The 21139-nt window shown below is 38.1% G+C and overlaps 1 protein-coding gene across 4 annotated transcripts in view; it reads right to left on the minus strand.

Moving 5' to 3' along the window:
- The window catches only part of EPS8 (EGFR pathway substrate 8, signaling adaptor), a 134996-nt gene that overhangs the window by 94176 nt on the left and 19681 nt on the right, over window positions 1–21139 (minus strand). Inside the window, exon 1 of one of the 4 annotated variants that reach the window (XM_090145738.1) lies at window positions 20002–20161. The exons of the other annotated variants lie outside the window; for them this stretch is intronic. The gene's annotated coding sequence lies outside the window, so the exon portion shown is untranslated. Of the gene's footprint in view, window positions 1–20001; window positions 20162–21139 lie in introns of those variants that run through there. 4 annotated transcript variants of the gene reach the window in all.

The following is a 21139-nucleotide window of genomic DNA, read 5'->3' on the forward strand; positions in this document are numbered from 1 at the left end:
GCAGGAAAACAGCTATTCATACTTTGTGAAATCACGAAGTATGATTCACCCACCCGTGCCCTGTCTTCCTGACTAGTTTGTATCTCTGGATGAGCAACTGCAAGGAGAGGAGTATCACAAGCATGTACGGCTACGGCTCAATACTTAGCTGATTCAGGCTGCCCTGCAAATGCAAAGCAGTCATCCCAGAAAAAAAAAAAAAAAAAAAAAAAACCTGAAAAGCACTGTTCTTATTTCATATTGCCCAGTGATATCTCACATAGTGCAACTTTATCACACCAGTAGTGAAGATGAAAGTAAATCATGTTAATGTACGCTTAGTATTTAATTTTGGGTACATACAAATGTATCCTTTAGCTCACTGCTCCTTGTAATCCTGTTTTTAATGGTAGATGACAAACTACTATATGGTTACAGAGGACACTGGGGTGCTTTCAGGGAAAACTGTACATAAATAAATAATAAAGAACAGGTTTTAAGATCTTTTTCCCTCTAAACACATCTTCCCGGATTCAGTATAAAACACTGAGAAACTCTGCTTACTAAAGCATTGCCAAAAAGAAAAGAGGAAAAAAAAAAAAAAAAGGTAAATGGTAAATTCTCCTAGGAAACCAAGTTATAGCCTGCATTAAGAAGAAATCCTATAGGTAAAAATATTGGCGACAGTAGATTATAAAAACACATTGAGTTTTACATATCCTACATGCTAACAGTTCTTTCACCTAGCGTTTAGAAATACATAAATAAAATGGAAGAAATTTCTATTTCCTTCTATTGTAGCTTGTAATAGCTACAGTATGAATTGAGGCACCATGATAAAGCCTCTATCAGATTAACTACTAAGATTTGTACTACATGACAATTGGGTTGCTAGCAGTTTCAACATTTTGCTCTCCTATCTCTATCAGATCAACCATTGCTGTTTCAAACCTTCATCAAGAACAGCAACAATTAACAGAGATAACAAAACTCTTCCGATCGTACTGCCTGTACCTTACTTTCCAGGCACAAAATAGCCCTGATAAAAATTAAACCAGGTGCCGTAATTTTATTTGCAACTATTCAAGGACAATATAAATGCAGAAGAAACTTCAAGTTTTACACAGCACTAATGATGTGGCTCATGTTACTAATTCACCTCAGAGATGTAAAAATTACACATTCAGTCATTCGCAGGGATTGACAAAAATCCATTATTCATCACACACATGAGAAACTAATGGTACAGAAGACATAAACACCAATCAGCATTTCCACTTAAGGCATATCACAGTGCTGAAATACTGATTTTTTGAATTTTACTTTATTTTTAGAAACGGTTGTAAAAGCATAAGGAACACAAGCAACATAAACAAATAAAAACCAACACTTCATCCTATTTATCAGTACAGTCTAGACAACATATCAAGGCATTTTATTCCTAATCCTCTCAGACAGCTCTGCTGCCTCTCCAAATACCCACCCAGCAGGCTCCGCATACCCTGCCTATGCCTTTCCATGTTGCAGAAAAATGCTGTGTTTAACCCCACTCTTTTAAGCAGGAAGGGAAAGAGTTTTCCTCTCTCCTGTCCTGCCAAATCCCTCCATTCAAGCCCAGCTTGTGAAGTCTGAAAAGCCAAACTCAGAAGGTAGTAGGTTCTCCAGAACTGCCAGCAGCCCTCTACGAGCGATGCTGCACCCAGCCAGCCCTAACATTTTGCTCAGGAAGGGTTTTCTTAGCTGCTCCTGGTCAGTGGCTATATGGAAGGACACCTATTTGTCCACAGGCTTGCAGAATCAAGTCTTTCTCTAGCTGACTGGTGCACAGCTTCTACTCCTTGCTAGGTTAAATGGTGAAGGACTGAATGCTTGCTCTTTGCCTGCAGCTAATTTGCAGATACTTAATGTTTATAATCCAAAGTGGGCGTTCAAATGAGTGCCAGATTTTAATGACTGTATTTTCACACCACTAAGTATTTTAAAGGAAGATAACAAGATACTGTCAGCTCCAAAGCAATTGCATTCCCCAACTAAGTTCTCTGATTAAACACAGGAAAAACAATGCACTTCAAGGAAAAATAAAAGAGCATGTATTGACTCCTTCTGCCAGCCATATTTTCTTAGCATAAGCCAACATCAATCAATCTCTTCACTCAATGTGCAATTCACACCATCTCCCTGTGGAACACATTAATGAGTCTTCATCTAGAGAAAAGAAAATCATCTGAATTTATCAGGTGTTTGGCAATAAGAAGCTCTGCCATACACAGTGCCCTTTTTTCTGTATTGAAAAAGAAGTTGCAAGATTCTTCTTGCAACGTATGACAAGGGACACTTCATTTCAAAAATACTGCTCTAACATCAACTGACATAAAATACATACTTACAAACCAGCCTGAGAGTATTGTTGTATTGGTGTTCTTTTGTTGGTTTGTTGTTTTTTTTTTTGTTCCTTCTCCATACTTCTGCCAGTGTTGAATTTAGTGTTAATTAAAACGCTGATTTGGCACTTCCCCTAAGGACGCAGCAGCGAGGCAGCTGCGTCATTGTCCAGTGAAGCTTAGAGACTACAATGGTGAAACAGAGAACAAGGAGCTTGTACCAGAATCTCCAGACTTAACACACCACAGGCCTCCTGTGAGCGTGAGTCTGTCACTGGGCAACATTTACCCAACTCTGCTGGAAGATACACCCAGCAGCTAGAGATCATACCAGAGCCCTGAGCCTAGGAATACTGTAGGGTCTCCATATTACAAAACAGGAGAGAAAAGAGGTTGTCCCTCCTAAAGTGAAATGATATGAAAAAAGATTATATACTCTGCTAAACTTGTGGCATTTTGTGGTGAATAAGCTTCTGTTGGCAACAAATGCTTTTCCAAAGAAGTGTTCACATACCACAGCACAAGCTCAATCCTCCCATTATAATCTGGGTGAGGAAGAAACAGGGCAGAAGGAAGACATCAGAAGTTATCTGTAGATAAGACCAATGGGCTGCAGTCCAAGCTGGGTTTCATACACACTATGCAATTTACTAATACCATTATTATGGACTGAAGCTTTTACATACAGTTATGAGAACAGTGGATGACCATTATGAGTTAGTGAATGACCATTAATTGCTCTCAAATGTCACAGCAAATGCATTTTGCAAAGCAGCCTCAGCTGACACGCTTCAGACTCCTCTAAATTCCAAACAAAAATAAGAAATGGTGCATGCATGCTGGGGCAAAGAAGAAGCATTGTCTCCCCTTTGCTGATTTGCATAAGCCTCTTCTCTTCCTCTCAAATTCGTCCTCTAGAAGAATGCTTATCTGCCCCAAAAAAGCACGTGATAGGCATTCATCAAAGGCTCAGGATTAAACAACAGGCAGCAAGCACCGCATGCAGCTTCTGGAAGGCTAATTGTGGTACATCTGCCCATTAGTTTATACAACCTACAACTGAACACTTATCTGTACGTCAGTGCAGAAGTACTGCTTTGCAGCCACTTAGCTCTCTTTTCCACAGGTTGCAGCCAAGTACAACACAGAAAACTGCAAGGGTATCCCAGAGCTCACTTCAGTGCACTGTTGGGTTTCCCCTCCCCTTTTTGGCAAACAGTATCTGGATACTGGTATTACCAAGTCTCTTGACAATCTGAAATTCACACTTTAAAGAACTCATTGGCAGATGGATTCGATTTAAAGGATGACAATGAACAGCTGCTGCTGATCACAGGCTTGTAAAGTGAACCCATTCATCGCAAAATAGTTCAGAAGAATGAACCAAAATGGAACAAATGAATTTGAAGAAGTATGTGGGGTGCAGTATTAGCCTTCAATAATGTGTCAGTTGGTAAAAGACACAAATGTGGTGCTGCTATTAATTTATTCCTGTGAGTGCTGGTTCCACTCTGTTAGTGGCATTCTTCAGATTCTTAGAAAACCAGAGTGGAGCTTCAATAAAGAATTAGAAGACACAATTAAATATCTCCTCAGTGAAGGTGGTTTTTAACTAATTAAGCCACTAAAAGGAGCTGGCTGTGTTTAAATTATGCTGGTGAAAGACACAACGTGACAAGATTCAAAATATTGCTGGAAGGTTAAGTTACAGGGTGCTCTCAACCATCATGAAGACCCGTTGAGTCTGCACGGGGCCATGTGCTCTGCCTTCCCTGGCTTCACTTCCAGAACTACAAAGAGGCCCCTCTGCTTCTGAGAAGTCTTCATTTTTCTCTGTGATCCTTTGCTGTTAGGAACAAGCTTCAAAGTACTTGAACTCAATGATCCTCATGGGATCCTTCCAACTCAGGATATTCTATGATTCTAGATAGTCTTGCAAATAGAATCACCAAGCATTGTCTTATTTAAGAGACAGAGAGCTGACACAGAACTGAGTAATACATGCTTCATTTATTTTTAATTCAGAGATTACACAGCAAAACTAGACATTTTAACTTCGCTGTGTTTGTTATGGCCTCTGGATCATTCCTGAGTGACTCAATTTTTCCAGGCACTTTCTAAAAATTGTGTTCAGAGCACCTTCACCAACACTGGGAATGAGAGCAATACGCAGAGAAGGAAATTCTGCAAGAGCTGTCTCAGGTGGGAACTCACTCCTCCCAGCTCCACTGGGTTTTTTTTGTGGGTGAAAATACATGGGTCTGAGAGCAGGGATTGCATTTTACTGAAAAACATATTTGGCTAATATCATGTTTGTTATTCTTAGCGTAGGAACAATGCTATAGAATTTGGAAAAAAATAAAAATTCCAAGACCTTTGCTAAGGCAATTTTTACCTACCAGTGACATTTATAATATCTTGAAGCAACTCAAAGTATACTTGTAACAGTGTGACATCATTAAAACTTTAAAGCACGTCTCATGTAAAACACTTGTATATATCTTATAATTCTCAGTCACTTTTGTACCAGTAGTTTTTACAGCAGATTTTTATACTGTCTATTTTGAACTGAAATAAATTTACTATTCTGTAGAGCACATTAGTGTATTTCCTTCCTTGATGTCCTTCCTCATGCCCAAGTATCAACGTAACACGGCCTGGTGTCACCAGCTTGTACAAATAAAGCATACTGGCTGGCTGACAAATCTCCTTCCATGTGTGCTGCCCTGTCACCACCCCACCTATGTGAGATGGGATGGAAGTAATACGAGGCACTGGTCATGAGGTTAAGGGCCCACTGATGTCTAGCTCTAAGACAACAGCTTGGTTATTTAACTCATCCTGGGGAGCAGAGAGCTATTGCCTGAAAGCACACACTCTCTGCCATATTCAAGGGCAGCCTGGTTTTACACATACACAGTAAGGCCTGTGTGCTCCCTCCCTTGCTTCTGTGAAGGCCGCACATGGCCACCACAGCCTCCCAGAACGGAGGAGTGAGGAGGAAGGGTGCTCTCCACCTGCACCCCATGGGAGTTTGGCTTCCTTTTGTTTCAGTAGGATCGGATCTCATTTGCTAATTTAATTTCCAGCCATGCACACCCAGAGCAGGGAACGGAATTAACAACGCATTAAGCATAGACATCTTTTACAGATCCAGTTACAAGAACCAGGAAAGAACCAGCTCATGCTCAGCCCCTCCTTGCCACATAGCTAAGCAAATGTCACTTACACATATCCACCAGCACCTCACCTTCCCTATGCACTACAAATAGCTGCTGTATTATAAAATAAACACTCCACCTGTAAGCAAAACCCAAACCTGTTTAACTACCACTTCTTCCCTCTGTCTCATTCCCACCACTCCTTTTCTTCACATCCATTTTTTCTCCACATGGACTTTAATGGCTCTGGGTAAGGTTAGGAAAATCTGACTTAGGCAATAAAAATAACTGTACGTAAACTCAGCACAAGCAAAAAGCAGAGTATCTCCCCTCTCAATGAGCCTAAAATAAAGCACACTAAAACAGTTCCCTAAGTCACTGGAGGAAGGAGATGATCATCATTTCTGAACCTTCTCAGTGATAAAACATAAGGAAAAACACTGTCTGCAATGACAAGCTGCTGGTATCCAGAGAATAGCGTGGCTTTCACACATGACACCGATCTTCTGCCTGCAGCACAGGACACATGAGCAGCAGCAACCTCACCACATGCAAGGATAGCACTCACAGTGCCCACATTTATCTATTTCTCAAAAGGCAAATCCTCCCTGTGAGCAGCCAGGCCTTGAATATATTGATGGGAGAGTGCCCTCCTTATCATTAGGATTTAAAAGATCAGGTAACCACGTGTTTTGAAACACAGGATCAAAGGGGAAGAAAAAAAAATAACACACCCGTAACAATTCTCAGGAATTTTAGTTTTAAAATAAAAAATAAAGGTGATTGGCACAGTTAACAAGAGGGTAAATGTCACTTACTCCCATCAACAATTAAGTTCTATTTTGCTATGCTGAAGCAATCAGAAATAATCACCTAGCTCCAGTGATTCCATGAAGCTAAGCAAAACGTGTGCTAACAAAAGAGTGTTTTGATTTGCTCAAATGAAGTACTTAAGCTAATATTTTCTTAGGTTTCAAAACATTCATTGATAGCTGACCATTAGCGACTTGCAGGCTGATGGGGATATGCAGTTTCTGCCTCAGCGTTTCAGCACCTCAGACATACAATAATCAGCATCTATGGTGAAATGGGGCAGATTTGTTTACGTGATTCTGCAATTTGTTTTGTCCAATCACCTGCAAATAACACTGATCTGACACCAACGGATGCACGGAATTAAGAAAAAGCACTATCAATACAAAAACATCAACAATAAAAAATAAAATAAAATTGTACGAGAGAACTCAGATTGCAGGCAAAGATTAAAATTGCTATTTCAGAAGAGCACACTGTGTTTTCAGGTAGCAGAACAGAACTGAGAGGGAATTAAAGCAGAACATAAAACAGTCTAAGCCCAAGTGCAGGACACTCACCACATACGCTGCAATTCAAGCTCTACACCCACGGTATTACTACAGCTCTCAGGAAAGGAAAAAACTGCATTTGAACTCAGGCACATTTCTTATGTGCAGTTCCAGGCAAACCTATCCAATTGGATGTATTCATAGCACAAGGTGATTTACGTCACGATGTAATCACTACTTGACGTGATAAGCAGGCGTTGGCTGACACAATCTTTATTTGTGCAGTGAGTCTTCATTGTACCTTCCTGGTGGTGTTGATTTTCAAGAGGTCGCTCCACACTGAGACGCTTTCCCAACTCTGTCATAGGGAGCAAAGGTTTTTGCCTTTCCCCCATTCTGATTTTCAGGCTAGGGAAACAATCGGAGAACCATGACACCCAGCAAACATACTCAAGTGTGGGACCTTCCCTACCAAGACACAGTCCCTCCCAGTGAGCTCAGGGGGAATCGTCTTTTTTTTACCTCAAGTGATTCAGCTCCTATAAAATTTGTGGTCTCTAACTTCTAATAATTGAAACTATTTATTGGTCAAAAACTTCAATGACTAGCCTGCTTTCTCGATTTCTAGGCAACCAGAAAATCAATTGCAATAATTTCAAAAACTTTTCTCTTAAAGATTGCCAGAGTTAGTGCTGAAGTTGTATTATTTAAGCTCTGGGGTTCAGAGCTCTGGAGCAGTGTCAGGCAACTGTGTACACCTTAAGTGGTTCCCAAGACAGTGCTGCTATGCTTGCACTGAAGCAGGAGGAACAGCAGTAATGAGAGAGGGGAACTTGAGGACACATACCTTGTAACCTGCAAAAATACACTGGATACTTTACAATAGCACAAAATCTGTTTTTTCAAGCTTTCCCTCAGTTAAAACCTAGACTGGTTTAATAAACCAGTGGACCTTGAAATAACGTAATTGAGTTCCTTGTTCTTACTTCATCTCCTCCAGCATAAGGTTAGAATTACGCTGATCATTTTTCAGGCCAGTCATTTTCAAACTCTGTCACTTATCAAACCAGAACACACAGATCAGTCATGCACCAACCTTCAGATTTTTATCCAAATGCCCAAAGAACACTCTTAACAACATGGCAAAAATGTGAAGGTCTTGGCAAGAGTCCATCGTATACTTCCCTTTCCATGTTCAGTCCTATAAGTGGCTCTTCTGGTGTTCTCAAGAAGATGACTTTGGGAAATTCTGCTCAAAGCACCAATCTTCAAATCTGATAGTCACAGGAAGATTCAGTAACTGATGCTGAGCTATATCACACTGATGCTTTAATGGGACTATGCCCATGTACAGAGCGTATGCTTTATTCCAAAATTCTCTGAGACGTTTAAATGGTTAGCAATAGCTAAGGGCACAAACGTTGTTTTTTTTTTTAATAGTCAGTGTGTGTTTTGCAGACCAGGCTGCATCTCATCAATAATTCCTTGGTGGAACACTCCTGGGAAGGCAGCAGTCAGCCCAGCATGACAGCGTCTTAAATAAAGAGGAGTGTTACAAGGTGCAAGGCAGCACTCCACACATTAGCTGTCAAAGAATCACAGTGCTTCAGCTGCTGAAGGAAGCAGATTGCCATTGTTTTATCAAGAAAAAAAAAAATCACAGATGGGAGAAACCAACTGGAAATCACCTTCCCCTCAAAAAGAAATTGCTAGCTATTATCTTTCACAGAGAGGGTACATCTAGAATTGAACTGCAGACAGGATCATGCTTCAGAGGTCAAAACATGTATAGTCTTTTATTTACAAAGCATCTTCAAAAGGAAGCTGGGGATGAAGTTTGTCTGTGCACAGCCATACAGATTTAAACAGGAAAAAAATCCCTGGGGGAAAAAAAAAAAAAAAAAGCAAACCCAACACTGACCAACCCACACGCTTATATAAAAGGCTTTGGAGAGTTTCATTTTCTATTCAGCTGGAAAGGGAGTGAACAAGCTCACAGATACACACACACACACACATTTTTAATCATCTTCATGCTGACAGCAGCCAGTCACTACGTCTGTTATCAGAGCCCCACAGCTTGTATTTTCAGGCTGTGAAACGCTAAGGCACAAGGTATAAAATCTCCTCTGATTAAAAAGGTGCGGTGATAGCGCCTGGTATGTCACACCAACTGCTACAGATTTGAAGCTTGGCCTCATCAGGATGATATGCATTTGGTGGAGGGAGGGGAAAAACAAATCCAGAAACATACAAACAAATAGTAAGGATTTCCTAAGATTAGCTGGCCGTCTGGCTCAGGATCATTTTCTCTCAGCCCACTCCTAGGGAAAAAACAAGCAAAAAAAGACAAGTTTTTGCATCCAGAAATTTAGAGTTTAGTAAAAGGTGTCAGTTGTTAAAGAGAGAGCGAAAGAGTAGCTGCATTATGTTCAATTGCTCAGTGTGTGCTTCTGGGGCAAGGAGAATGCAGGAAAGGAAGAATACTGCAAAAGCCAAGGTGAAAGGCAGAGGAAAGCAAGAACAAATTTCAGTTTTCATTCATTCATTTTAGTTTTTATTTATTCACTTCTTTTTGGAGATGGCAGTTATGGTTCTCTCCCATTTTCTCCATGAATTTATGTCACCTCCATCACTTTCTTCCAAACCGGTTACACCTGCAAGTCACTCCTTGCTTTGTAGTTTCTCCATCACAAGGTACTGAACGGTTTTTCAAATTTTAACAAACTTGCCCTGCTTACAGTTGTATTTTCTTACCAGTTATTCTCTTTGGGACATCACTGCGGTGTTATCCCAATTCTATGAGAGCTTCCATCTCCCCTCCCTTATAGAGTCAACTCTGTAGTGATGTTTTCCATTTTAATATAAATTCAATTATGAATAATTGAAATGTACAGATCAATTTGATATAGCAACAGAGAGCACAGAATTAGAAAGGAGCAGCAGCAAGTCAATCCAGTAACAGGGCAGGCAGCAACAGGTCAATTCAGTCAATCTGAATTGATCCAACAGTTGCACATTAACACATAAAGTCATATATTCAGCTGGCTTATGTTCTAAACCTTATCAAGCTGCTTACTAACATGTAGTGAGGATTTATCCGTCAAACACCTAATTATGTTAAAAAACGTAAAATTCAAAAACGTTAAAGAAAGCTAGGCAATGCATGCCTTGCTAAACTTATTCAATTCAATCTGCAACCCAGAGGAAAAAGGGACATAGTCAAAACTTACCTCTAAACCAAACAGGTTCATATACAAAGCTCTAAGACAAGGAAATATAATTCTATTCACTTTCAGGAGGATATTATCTATGTATGTATTTAAATATAGATATCTGCATACATAGATAGATAAATATACCTACATGAGCATGTAATCTACATCTTTCTTACATACATCTATTCTTAAACAGATATATGCAGTGTCAAATCTATTTCCTCGTCTCAGAAGGATCTATCTATAAAAATACATACACAAGTATGTATACAAGTAAGAAAAATGGCAGTCTATGTCTCATACAATTTATTATAATTTATTATGATTTATTATAATTTATTATCTCAGCAGCATCTTACTCAGAATTTAATTCTTCTGAATAGTTCGGAAGAAGTAAATAATTCTGTTAAAAAACAAAGTACCAAAAAAAGAAAAGGAGAAAAACAACAACAACAACAACAACCACCACCTAATTTCATTGTTTCAGAGCTCTTTGTCTTGAAAACTTGTGACTGGTTTTAAAATTGAAGGCCAATAAAAAAAAAAAAACAACAAAAACAAGCAGAAAAGGAATAAATGGATTTGAACAGAGAGTCAGAGGTCTGCCTTTGCTAATGTAATTTTAGTCACTGCAGTTCTGGCCATCAACACAGTTAATGAATAATGACGGTGCAAACAAAATATCAGATAATGATGAGGGGGAGGGAAGAGTGAAATAATTGTGCGGGTGGCTCTGATTGGACTTGCCTTCAATTGGAAAAATTGATGCCTCCTTAATTATAGGAAAAAGGCCTCACTAAAAAGATAAGACTGATGTGAAAATTGAAAAGCTTTACTCTTTGGATTCAAATGTATGGAAATGGAAAGGTGGTGAGATTTGTTAGGTTGGGTTTTGTTTTCCTATTAAATATAGATCTTTCTCAAACACTACATCCAAACGTGCGTGTAAAACTTCACCACACTTCAAAGCTGTTACAACAAGTACTCTTGCTTGTTACAGCAAGAGATTTGTTCAGATAGTGTATAAGTTTGTTTTTATCACTCTCTGGGAATATTGCTTATTACAAGTTACACTGCCTCCTACAAGGTGCATTTCCCTTCTAGTAAGAGCTCGAGTTAGTAGAAGTTATGGCCAGTTGAAGGATCAGCCCAATAACCTAACAACATCACTCAAGATTTCCACTAATTGGCTCCACTGAATACATTATCAAAAGAGAGCACCAGAGATTTTTCGCTGTTTGATTAGGACTGCACTGCACACTTTTCTTTCCATGCTCTCTCTCAATTCCTGCAGCACACGTCAAATTCTCACATCAATGGCTAATATAAGCACACTGCTCTCCATACACTTCTAGATAGTAAGAGAAATCAGCTTAATAATACCCCTGTAAAAAATGTTAAATAAACTGAAGGTGACATTTCACTATGAAAGTCACGTGCAATTCCTCAGCAACCCGATAAAGAAAAATCCCTTATTCCTTACCTTTGCAGCTCTTTCCCTGAAACATCAAAGTCACACAAGCCATATTTACAGGACAATTTCTATAATGTGATGCAACTGCTTCTGAAGAAGTGATATTTTATAAACAGTGTTTACTGTCTTCCAATTTATAGACATCATTTCTATTATTCAGTGTTTTTCATGAGCAGGTCTCAAGTAGTGTTTAAAAGATTTAATTGTACTGCTCATCTGAATTTGCAGATGTGTCTTACAAAGTGAAAGCACAATTATATGAGGCAGAATTTATCCAGGAAACAGGAACTGTGATACTTAATCTCAGAAAGTAACCCAGAGATAATTTAAAGTAAGGTATCTACAAAGAATAGTGCCTTTGCCAAGATACTGTTTGTATTGGTTTTGTAAAGAGGGGACAGAATGTTCTCTTCCAAAGAACCACAAAATAAACTTCCTGAACCGATGTGAGCTTTATTTTTGCTTTTATTTAACCCAAGTAAGTGTGGCTTAGCCAGATTTGCTTCATAAAAGAAAACAATTCAATTAATTTGGCATAGCCTTGTCCGGAAAAAGCACAGACACACTCCTCAAAGTGAACAGAACTGGCTACCTGAACAGAACTGGAACCACAGCTGCTTTGTGAAATTAGTAATAGCCTGGAAGAAGAATTTTTCATCCATTATTTTTTATTTAACGATTTCTCCATAGCATTCTGAGCAGACGTAATCAACTTTTTTAATGCTGTTATCTTGATGCAGTCTAGGAGGGTTTGAGATAGCAAAAATATGAGATGGAGCATGCTGAAATTGCACTGGAAAAAGAACTTGAAGTTATTGAAGATCTTACTATTGTTGTTACTATAGGAATTTGTTCCTAAGTCAGCCACATCCTCTTTTAGAAAAATAATAATTAATAATAACTTCAAGTCAGCTTTTAGCTCCTTTTACTTTTCAGGAGCTGAGTTAGTCCACAGGCAAAAGCTCATTTGCAATACAAAGAGAAAAGCATCACTGGTAAGGTCAAAAGAGACAACAGCTTGTTTAGTCTGACATTTTAAAAAGTCTGTTTAGCAATAGTAATTGATTAAATAATAATAATAATAATATAATGCTCTGGACTCTCTCACTTAGATAAAGACACTGAATCTCAAAGTTAAAGATTAATAAATATATAAAAATCACTGATGTCTAACTCTACAGCTGTTCTGTTTACACCTGGCATTTGTGAAAGTTTCTTGACTAACAGAAACTCTCATTTCACAAAATTACAAAGCAAAACAACTTCCAGAACCACTGTTAAGTATTTTTTTACCCATCAGTGTATCACAGCAGTGTCACATTTATCACATAAATGTCCATCTCTTCTCAGAGTCTTATGGAGTTAAAATGCTGGACCATTTTGTCTGAAATAGGCAGAAAGCCAAAAGAGCTGGAAGGCTCCACCAGGCTTGGGTATTTAAAAGAGTCGGAAACTTGTTAAAAGGTTCTACACAACAATAGCATTTCAAAATGGTACCCTACAGTCCCACTACAGAAGTCATCCTAAATTGACCTACAAATTACCCCATGAATTGATATAGAGATATCAGCAGGAGAGCTGATGATTTCACAAGAAAGGGGGAAGATCTCGTGGAAGGACAACAGAATGTCATAGAAAATCTCATTTTACTTACATTAATATAGTTTCCTAAATCTGAGTCAGATTTCTAAAAACTGTCCATCCTCACTGGTGCAGGAGTACACAATTGCTTTACTTTTTTATTATTTTTATTGCTCTTCAAATTTTTCTATGTTGCTTGTTTTGGCTGTACATTTATGACAAACCTGCAAAGTGATAAACAATTTCAGTGACTATTTACTTGTCACTGCTTCCTCATCTACTTTTGCCTCTATGCCAGCTTCAACTTCTGGCAGAGTGAACAGTTAAATCTTTTTTACTTTTTGGTTCCTCCTGCCATAATGCTTAAGCTTCAAGCTCTGCAGGTATCAGGTTTAATCACTTGAAAAAAAGATCATTGGCATTTTTATTCTGTTTTATTTTAAAATAAGAAAAAGATGAATATTAGTCTCAGGTTTTCTAAAAGTTATTTTCATATATCCAACTTCTGAACTTGAGAATCTAAAACTTAAACTGGCAGATATATTCACACGCAGAACTCTGCTCTCCCAAACAGGATGGCGAATCTTGGCAGCATTCCTACAATGAACCCTTTTTTAAAGGAAAGAAATGTTAATATTAGAAGACTCAGATTCAGTAGACAGTTGGTCTTAAAATTCAATAGATGTGGGATTTCTTGTTAAAGCTACAATAGAAATAGTTGACTTCAGATATATGCATACAATAAACAAACAAACAAACAAAAAAAAAACAGAGAAATATATGTTTCAGGAAGATTAATGGTGTTTGGAGAAAATCATCTGTGAACTTTAAAATGAAATACATAGGAGGTATCACAGTGCAGAACACATACATATGGATGACAGTAGTTTGAGGACAAGCTCCCTGCCCTCTCCAAAAAAGGGAGCACCCTTAAAAACTGATCTGGGATCTTTGGCAAAGGCTGACACAACTCAAAAGATGTGTAGGAGGCATTACACATTGTACTGGAAGAAGCAATAAGAAATGTAATTTGTTGTTTTGTTGTTTTTTTTGGGGGGGAAGGATCAGGAGGAGTGAGAAGGGGAAAGTGTCTTTCTAGTTGCTCTGAAGGATGCCCAGAGCAGAGTGCTTAGCTCTACACTCTCTGGCTTATCATGGTCAATGCCCTGTTGACCATGCAGAAAGGTTGCATTCTTCAGCACAACCCAAAAACATTTCTTTTCCTTTCATTCTACCATTGGTTTCTAAGGAGACATTGTCTGCCACAGGCGCTTAGAGCAGCAGAAACTGGAACAGGAAAAGTAAGCGTGCATTCTTCTGGCTGGCCTTTTTTGTTCCATTTGGTGACATTTCAAGGAAAGAGGGAAACAAGGACAACACGGATGATGGCAAAGCAGAATATCCACTCTTTGCATACCTCAGCATCAGAGTCTACCAGAACACCTGCTGTCCTCTTAAAGCAAAGAAGGTGAACTTACCCACCTGCTTGCTATCGTGTCCTTCTTTTGCTAGCCCTCTTGTACAACAGGAGCTGAAACAACTCAAGCTGAAACTGTCCCACCATACCCTGGAAAGTCAAGTTCCTTTGGGTTTTTTTGTGAAAGACAAAGAGTGCTAAGCAAACTGTCCAGTATTCATATTTATATTAGCAAATAAAGAAACTTGCTTAGAAAATTTGCTGATCTCACCCTGGAGAGATTTATTCTAGTTCTCTTGTCTTTCGAGAACCTCTAATGATATCAGAGAAAGAAGTCTGAAAAACTAAAAGGGAATTTCTTCTCAAGGAGAAGGATGGAGTAGAGTATGAAGGAGCAGTTGGGAAGGTAATAACTGTTTAGTTATTAAGAAAACTCAGGAAAAAAAAAAAAAGTGAATTGTTGAAGATTTGTTTTAAACTGTACAAACTTAAATCTGGTCACTTATTAGCCCTTCTTGAACTAACCACACTGCAGAAAGATCAGGAAGATCTTTATAACTTCTGTATATCAAGGAAAGCACAAAAGTTGTGCAGCCTTTTGAAATCACTTGTATAAGAAAAAGCACATAGGTTCCTGCATCACTACACTCATAGAATTTTACCACACTATAGCCACCAGAATAATAAAAGCTATTTTAAGTACAGACTGTTGTAATACACCAGTTTCAGTGCCAATAAATTTATCTTTGTAGCTGAGGAGTAGGGTGAGGTTTCCCCATCATAATCCAAAGCTGGTTCCAAGCCGTATCAAAACTTACAATCATGAAATTTTTATCCCAAAAGAAGATAAAGCACACCACACACGTGACCTATGAATCACTGAAAACTTTTATCAAGTTCACATAACTTTTTTTTTTTTTACTCAAGCAGTAAGAAAATCTTCTTACTCTTACTTCAGTTTACAGTGCATACACTCAAAAAAAAAAAAAAAAAAGATGCTTTTTTATCAGCACGTCCTTTCCTTTTTCTGGGAGTCATATACAGGCACACTATCAAAACAACTGGACACTGAGATTTTCAGTTCAACTTCCCATTTTCTCAAATACTGTTTCTCACTATGCCTTTAAACTTCTCCCCATTTGCCATCACTGATGTTAGAGCTCATTTGTTCCGCTGTGATCAAAGCATTACACCATAAGCAATGTTTTCCAGAACTTTCTGATATTACCCATCAAGGTAATAAAGTCTCCACTCTAAGTCAAAGCAATCTGTTCTGAGACTCAAAACCTGTGATCTTTTCTATTCCACTCCATGGCTGGCATTAACCACAGCCTTTGAACTCATCATTATCTTCTGTGGGACCACTACTTTCACAATTAATTCACAAAAAAAGAAGCACGTGCTTCTGACAGAAGAAGACTCTGAAATCTAAAGTCTGCCTAGTCTGCAATAGAGACAAGATGGCAATTTCCTTGGGGCTCCTTTCCTTTAAAAGAAACCACCACAGCGCTTCTAATAGAGCGTAACTGTTAATTTCTATTTAAAAACAAAACAAAACAAAACAACATATTCAAGCAACAAAACACCTTTTAATAGTACTTATTGCTACTGCTGTTAGGGCCATTGCACTAATATGTATCATCAGGTGCAACCCCAAGCAGGACCTTGGTCATGCTAAAGATCTGAGTACTCTGGGAGGCAGGGATTTCTCAAGACTTTGGGATAAACAGCCTTCTCTGATGTTGCAAAATAGTAAGAAACATGATGGTTTTCTTTTCTTTTGTTGTAAAATAAGATCTGCTGGCTCTGTTTCACATAGGTGATGACTGGTACAACCAATGGTCAAGTACTCAGAAGGAACCCTGTAGCAGAATATGGTAAACTAACATTCCTTTAATCCATTTACATTCCTTTAATCCAACTCCTCCCAGTCTGAGCTAGGATTCAGCTCTCTAAAAGGTCCTGCTACTTAAAAAAAAAAAAAAAAAAAAAAAAAAAAAAAAAAACAAGAATAAAGACCATCACTTACCTCTTATAAATGTTTCCTTGCTAACATTTCTTTTACTGAAGCCTACTAAAAGGTAATGGTCTATGTAATATCTTGCAGTACTATCCCATAAGCTAAGGGAGTACAAAAAGGGTATCTTCATATTTAAACACGTAAACTATTACCTTCCAACTTTTCCAAGCATCTTCCTTCCTCTGGTTTATAATTCAAGAACAAGAGTGTTTGTCCTTAATCTAGTCCTTACTTCTTTTTGACCTTCTTATAAATAACTACTTGTCTGTATTTTTTCTTGTCCCACTGCTATGAAACTGATTCTGCAGCGTGGCACATTCAAGTATATTAAGAACTCCGACTGACATTCATGTTGAGCCAAGAGCAGGATTTACATCACAAACAAACAAAAAAAACCAATCCTGGACTAAATGATTATAAGTAAAAACAAATATGCAGAAAGCCCAACTTCCCTGCAGAATAAATAAATAATAAAAAAAAAAAAACACAAGGCTTACACAGACACTTTTCCACAGCTCTAATAACCCCTTACATTTTCAAACTGTTGTTGCCAGTAATGGGGACCAGCCACCCAGCGAGACAAATTCAGAGCCACACAGCCAGAATAAGGAGCTACATGATCAAAAGGGGATGCCATCCTGAAGCAAAATCCTAAAAAGCTAGACAAAAGCTAGCCCGTCAGCTTTCCTGAGAATGCCTCAATTTTTTTCTTGCCAATATCAATAAAGTATGTTAACTGTGCTTATTTTTGTTCACTTCATAAAGTATTACCAACACCAATACAAAAACTCTGAACAAACGTTTCCACATCCTCTGTTTCCCCATTTTAATCTTACTACCAGAACTCCACTGGGAAAAGAACGGATAAATAAAAGCAGAAATCCACCATTTAAAACAGTACAAATCAACTCATTATCATATGCATTCAAACCCAATTTTAGACTTGTAATTGTAACCATAAAATATCATTTTCACAGAACTGGATCAAAAAACTAAACCAAATTAGTTTTTAAAAAAACAAGGAAAATATACACAAAAAGAGTGCTTGCCAAAAGATGTTATGCCCAAAACTTTGCACAGAGAGTTAAATTTGAGGCCGAAATACAAAATTAAAAGAGGGAGGCTATAACAGAAATACAAGTGCCACAACATGAATCTTATATATACATATTACCCAGCCTGGAACAAAAGTAGAACATTATTTCCATGCTTAGAGCAGGTTTAATTCAACGCCGTGAAGCTCCTAGCACAATTGTTTTCATTTCTTCATCATCATCTCTCTCCCCTTTCACTGAACAGAAACAGAAACCTGTGAATGTGTCACATGGAGGAGGACAACCCTGAAGGAAGAAAATGTTACTGGTTCTCCTTGGAAGTCTCATGTGCTTGGAACATTACAAAGAACAGAGAAGAGAGCTCTGTTTAACCCTAGCAAGCAAAACACTGACCAGCCTAACTGGAAGCCAACACTTGCCAACCAGTAGCAGATGTGATGAGATGAGAACCTCTAGTAGTCTCTGCAGGACATCAGGTAACTCACTGCATTATTTATGTAGCCAAAGCAGTGTTGTTTGTCTCTTCAAAACAATTTGTACACCATTATTAGAACTTCAGAACCTGGCTGTGACCGCAGACTCCCTCTGTTTGGCAGGAAGAAATAAAGATGACTAAAATAAAAGAGGGACGCTCAGGGGAGATGCACAGGGAAAAGAGGAAAGAGAAATCTTTCAGTGGCTTGTGATCCTACCCAGGAGGAAACTTCATCACTTCACAGGAGGCTGGAAACACTGCTGTCCATGTGGTACCAAACCACAAGAAAGCCAATGGTGAACCAGATACTTCAGATCACCCACAAGGGACACAGATATATGAAATACTTAAGTTATGTCAGTGGAATATACCAAGCACAAGTTGCACAAAAGCTTTCTGTAAGCTTCTATAAATTATTTTACAATTAGAGGAATGAAGAAATTGACCAAAGGAAGAAACAACTGATAGCCTGTAACTTGGATGCTTAGAAGAAAGACTGAAGTTAATCACAGAATTCTGTCTTTTATAGCTTTAAAGCTATGAAATAAAATATTTTTTTTTTAAATACTGTCTTTCATAGCTTTAAAGCACCGAAATCTAATTTCAGGCATTGTTGATTACATTTGCTGCGTATCTCTGCATAAATTTCATTATGAGACACAAAGAGATATGCAAAAACAACAAACGTGACATTTAGAACCAGAATTAGAGAGATGCCTTGTTGGTGTGAAAGAGGCCAATATTGGCCTGCCAAAGACAAACACTCACAGAAAGCTTCCATTGCGTTTAAATCAAAAGAGCAATTTTCCTCAGAAATAATCAATAGATCTAAATATGTTTAACTGGTGTCTGTTTTATTAAAAGGCAGATACTCTCAGGAGATTTAATAATTCTGCACGGTCCCACATCTGAGTGCTCTTAGCGCAGGAATTTAACAGAATTTTTAAGTCAACTTAAGAATGCATACAAAAAATACTCATACAGAAAAATGGCCACCACCTTTATCACTTTTAACTTCGACTGTTTATGGCATACGGAATCATCCACTATTAATTTTGTCTCTGATATTAATGTTACTTTTAATGCTACCAATTTGACTCTAACAGTTTATCCCAGTATGACAAGATAGGCTTATTAAATGAGCTTTCAACCTATCAATATGAAAACCACTCTTCCCATGAAGACAAAAGCACAATAGTCAGTGCAGTATTGAAGGTCTAGCATTGGTCTAAAATGATTAAATGCATTTTCAGAAAAATAAATACAAAATATACTCACATTTTACCTGGAAAAAGTAATGGTCCAGTTGTATAATGATCCTTCAAACCTTTAAACTCTACAATATTTCCTTTTTTTCTTTAGGTTCCTTCCTCCTTAAATTTAATTAAGATTAATTTACCAGCCTCCCTGGAATTGGACAAATGTAAGTACTACATTAAGCTGAAAATTCAATCTTTGATTAAAGGGCTCAGGTAACTCTGTGGGGACCCTCAAGTCCTTAAGAAAGTTAATCCTCATGTAAGCACTGTGGGTTCAAATTCTGGGCCCTTCAGAAAGAGCATACTAAGCACTTTCCAATCCAAAAGAAAAAGATGCGGCAGTTTCCAAATCTCCGTAAGGAATTAGCAAAATAATAGCTAAATGTGCAGTGAAAAGACTCTTTCTCTTGAAAGTCATAAATGCATCTTTCTGCATAAGAGTTGATTGTGTTAACCAGAGCACCGCTTATTCTATTGCACTAAATATTGCCTCAGGACCTCAACCAACCATGAGACGACAAGGCTACATGCCAATTCATTAAGTTATTTCAGAAAAATGATGCTCAGGCCAGCATTTCTAAGCTCTAAATTGTTCTTTATAGGAAATTAATGTAGATACAGGATGACTTTGAGTACAGCAGCACAACGAAGATAGAGCACTCAGTCTGTACACATACCTTCTTCCATGTGAGACTAATGTAGCTATTCTGCTGAGGGATGACACATTCCACCTACAGATGAAAAAGGCATAAGTACTTGTCTGTGATAGCTTTAAGTTTTACCGTGTATATTATTCAGAAATTAACCTGTCAATTATTTCCTTAGCTGTGATATCAGGTCAAGGACTTCATAAGGTTCACTGATCTATCCTTGTGAAAGTAGCATCTAATGTACTCCACAGGCTATAAAGGAAACAATATTAAAACAAATTCTCTCAGGAAAACTAGGCAGGAAGATGCTGTATTTACAGAAATGGGAGTTTAAGTCATTTGGCTCATTTTTTTTAGCACTCATTATTTATACGAATACTGGCAATAGTGTGATGGCTGCTGAGACACATTGATGTCTACATGTGGCTGGGAGTTTAAATACACAGCTCCTTCCTTCTCCTACATCAAGTAAGAGCAGCATGGAGAAGCTTCATCTCCAAAATTCAACTGGTTTACATGAAACTGCCAGAAATGAAGACTGTTTTCAGAACCACATACAGTGGGCATAGATGATTTCAAAAAAGAAATGCTTATTACTGAGCTGCAAAAGTACTGCAACGACAGGAAAACGAAAACATTACGTTCAATCACCTGTCTTCCTGAAGGAAGTAAAAATGTTTTGCATTCAAGACCTACTCAGAGACATAATAATACAATAATTCCCAACACTAAAAACATGGCACGTTTTTCAGCCTTATTATTTTCTAGATGCTTATGTTTTGTTTGCACCACAGCTGCACAATGCTGATACAACAAAGAGTCTGTCAACCTTAAAAATCATATTTGAAAGTTCCAGAGAAACATGATTGTGTGTTACTTGGGTTACATGTGGGTTTTTCCTGACAGTGTGAAAGATGACAGTTCTCTAGCCAGGCAAGAAAATAATCGTTTCCTCATGTATTGATGCTCAGACAGTTCCTATAATCTAACTTTAGCTTGGCACATTGCTTTTTTACAAATCTGCAAATCCTTTGTGATTGTGGAGCATTATTTTCACTATGAATCTCCTTGCAAAACCAGGAATGAAAAGCCCATTCCTTTGCCACAGTGTGCACAGAACTCCGAACCCATTCTATGAAACGTAGTTGAATGCAAATACTGGAAC

This window comes from Phasianus colchicus, chromosome 1, assembly GCF_987193195.1.
Source record: "Phasianus colchicus chromosome 1, bPhaCol1.hap1.1, whole genome shotgun sequence".
In the NCBI taxonomy this organism is placed as follows: Eukaryota; Metazoa; Chordata; class Aves; order Galliformes; family Phasianidae; genus Phasianus; species Phasianus colchicus.